The following is a 3361-nucleotide window of genomic DNA, read 5'->3' as shown; positions in this document are numbered from 1 at the left end:
TTTCCTCATGTGTAGTGGTTTGCTCCTTTTCTTTATCTTCTTCTTTATCAGTTTCATCTGCCGGCTTGTGAGTTTCCTCGGCTGTCTGTTCTGGTTTTGGTTCAGCTTCCTTTTCTTTATGTTGTTCGGCGTGGTCAGTTTGCTGTGTAGCTTCCGTTTGGTGGGTGAACTCAAACTCTATTGCCTTGTCAGTCTCGGCCTCTTCAGTGGTCTCTTGGTCTGGCGGTGATGATGGTGGAGTGGGCATGGGCTGATCCTGTTGTTCCGACGGAGGTGAGGTGGGTCGGGGAGATGTGTGGCCTTGGTCTTGAGTTGCCGCTTCTTCAGCTTTCTTAGCCGCTTCTTCTGCCTCTTTCAGCTTCAAGGCCTCTGCCTCTTAGTAGATTCTTTCTAAATGATCCTTGGGATCCTTGGCCTTTTTCCTTGAATGAGGTTTCGTTCGAAGCCCCTTTAAGCCGGTGGGTACCCACTTTTCTGAGTCTTTTCCCTGCACTTGCCTAGTGCACTGTTACGCCTATTTTTCTCTTTCAAATCTTGCTTTCTTTTGAGCTGGCTCCTCTTGGTGAGAAGCCACAGCTTTTTGCTTCATTTCTTCCCTCCTAGCTCTTTTTTCTTCGTTGTCAGAGCTTTCACTGCTATGCTGCTGGAATGAACTGTCATCGGATTTATCACCTGATTTAAATGATCACTTACCATATCTTGGAGAGGGTGGAGCTACCAAGATCCATGTGTTCTTATCCAGGGCAGGTGGTAGGTTTTCGGCCATGCCGATGGCATGATAGGCTATTCTGTTCAAGACTTCAGGTGCGCCCAAGTAGGTTATCTTTCCCTCCTTCTTGGTGGCCTTCAATGTTGTTAACACATATTGCGCGTGGTCCACAAGTTGTTTGGTGGTTGACTTCAGAACTTTTGTAAAAGTGGTGGCCATGGCGTGATTTGGTGTAGTGTACCTTGGTGGCCTTTTCGCCAGGAAATGGAAATGTTGATGGTACAGACGGGCTGCCTCTTCCACCTGCTTGTGGATGAGATCGACAAATGTAGCCGCAGTTGTTCCTATGTAAACGTTGGTGCAGCTAAAGTTAGTCGAAGCTAGCAAGTGTTCTATGCCAGGCAAAGGGTGCAGTCGAGTGCAGTGCAGAAGGCTAGGGAAGGTGCCAAGGCCCTTGGCAGCCAAAGGATAGCGGGAAAGTATGCCTGATGCGTTTTTTAGGCCAAAAGTGCAGTGGAATGGTCCAGTTGGGATGGCAGGTCAAGATGTACGAAATTCCAAGTCAAAGCTCTAGAAGGTAGAGTTCAGCGTGCTCTAGAAGCCGGTCCAGACGGCTCTTCAAACGGAGCCCCGGAGCTCAAAATATTACAGTTTGAAGAAAGAGTATGTAGCAGATCCCCAACAGACAGGGCAGCAGGGGACAGGTGGCCCGGGCGGATGTCAGTGTATATGCATGTAGTGCTCAAGTTGTGGAGCATGCCTGTCTTCTCGGATTGCGAATCGGAGCTCTGGACAGCAAGATATGGTCAGTTGAAGATTTTCCAGGGGCCGGCCCACTTGACCGCATTGGAGGATGTGCCATTTGGCAGTTTTGCAGCCTCGTCAAGGTTCTCGGTGGGAGTGTTTACCATGTGGAGCTAGTCGAAATCGACTGCCCGTCAATCAGATGCTTGGTTGGCCAGATATAGGGAGATGAAGTTGGGAGCTGATGGCAATAGAAGGTGTGCAGATGGCTTTTCAAGTTTTTGGTCACCTTGGATAGTGGACTCCGGGGACTCAAAGTGCAATGAGCATAGGGAAATTTGAAGTCCGGAACCAGCTCTATCGGTCAGGTTTGACGGCCGGTGCATGGGCCAATTGAGAAAGGCAAAGCAAAATACCCAATGCAAGTGGAAGTAAGGTTTTTGTTTTTAGTTTAAATGGTGGATTTTGTTAAGGCTTGGAGGTTGCTTACACCAGAAACCGCCACGTGGCGGGGCACTGAGCCCACATGCGAGGAGGAGGCCCGAGTGCGCGTGCTATATACTCTGGGGCGTGGGCATCCATTAGCATCGAGGAAGTGGTGTGGGGAGCTTGGAGCGTGGGGCTATGGTGCTAGCGGCGGTGGTGCTGCGCAGGCGAAGACGCCGGCTATTTTGGCGTCAGTTGGCGGAGAGGGGCGACGGCCCGAGAGGCGCGCCCGCGGCGGGGAAAGGTGTGGCAGCGCAGTGATGACGTGGCGGCCCCAGTAGGGGGGATGGTCCCGCAAGAGCCCATGGGGCGCCAAAATTTTGAGGGAAAGGGAGGGGGCAATAGCGATATCGCTATTGCCTCCCCCCCTCAGGCAAGGGGAAGTTCCCACAGCAGGCGGGCAAGGTTAGAGAGAGAAGGAGAGAAATAAAGCACAAGGGCAGCCAGGTGGGCAAAGTGCAAGGCCAAGTAGCCGGACAAAAAAGGGTAAGGGCAAAGGAGAAGACCAAAGAAGCATGGCAAATCAAAGGGTGCAAAGCAAAGTCAAGTGCAAGGTCGGAGAGAGAAAAGGGAGAGTCAAAGTCAAAAATGGAGCAGTGTAAGGTTGATGCCAATAGGGGTAAAAATGAAGAGATAAAAAATAAAAAAATAAAAAGCCTAGGGGGCAATAGCGACGTTGCTAATTGCCCCCCCAAGTGCAAAGAGTGAAGAAGGGAGAAATAGAGCAAAGCGGTGCCCTCTTCCCCAAATGATACCAATTCAAGGTGCCAAGTGGACCTATTAAATTGTAAATTCCCAAATTAAAGCCATCCCCTATAAAAGTCAAAAAAGAATCAAATTGAAGGCTTTTTTTTTGGCCTTTTGAGGTGTCGTTTGAAGCCTGCAAAGTGGAGTTCTCTAGCAAGCTAGCCCCTTTGTAACTTTTGCTTGAAAATGGCCATGGTGATGGCATTGCAAGCCGGTGTATGTGTTTTCTGAAGTGCAATCAAGCCACAGTTGCCTCCCAAGCTCTTGTTTCCCCTTCCCCCTTTCTCTTTCTCCCCCTTTCATGTCCCTCCTCGGTGCCGGCTGTGTGGAAGTGTGTGCCCCCCCGGACCGATGGTGTTTTGAGTGAGAGAGTGAGATTGAGTGGTTGTGTGCGTGTGTAAGGGTGGAGACAGGCAGTGGTAGTAGGTGTACCTTGTGTGGTGGGTTTGTAGAGTGTGTGAGCAGTGGAAATCGAGCAGGCGATGGTCTGCTAGTGCTAAGTGTTTCTTTGAAGGTGTTTTCTGAGAGGATAGGGGTGTCGTGAATACCCTGAGCTATAGAGAGGCCCTTTTGTTTGTGCTGGGCGTGTTCCCCCATTCCCCCTCTCCATCTTCTGGTTCACCCACTGAGGAGCACATTGAGCTCCTAGTTGATCGAAAAGAAGCGTTTTTTCAC

This window comes from Adiantum capillus-veneris, chromosome 28, assembly GCF_014529385.1.
Source record: "Adiantum capillus-veneris isolate H3 chromosome 28, ASM1452938v2, whole genome shotgun sequence".
In the NCBI taxonomy this organism is placed as follows: Eukaryota; Viridiplantae; Streptophyta; class Polypodiopsida; order Polypodiales; family Pteridaceae; genus Adiantum; species Adiantum capillus-veneris.
This window is presented reverse-complemented; position numbering follows the sequence as displayed.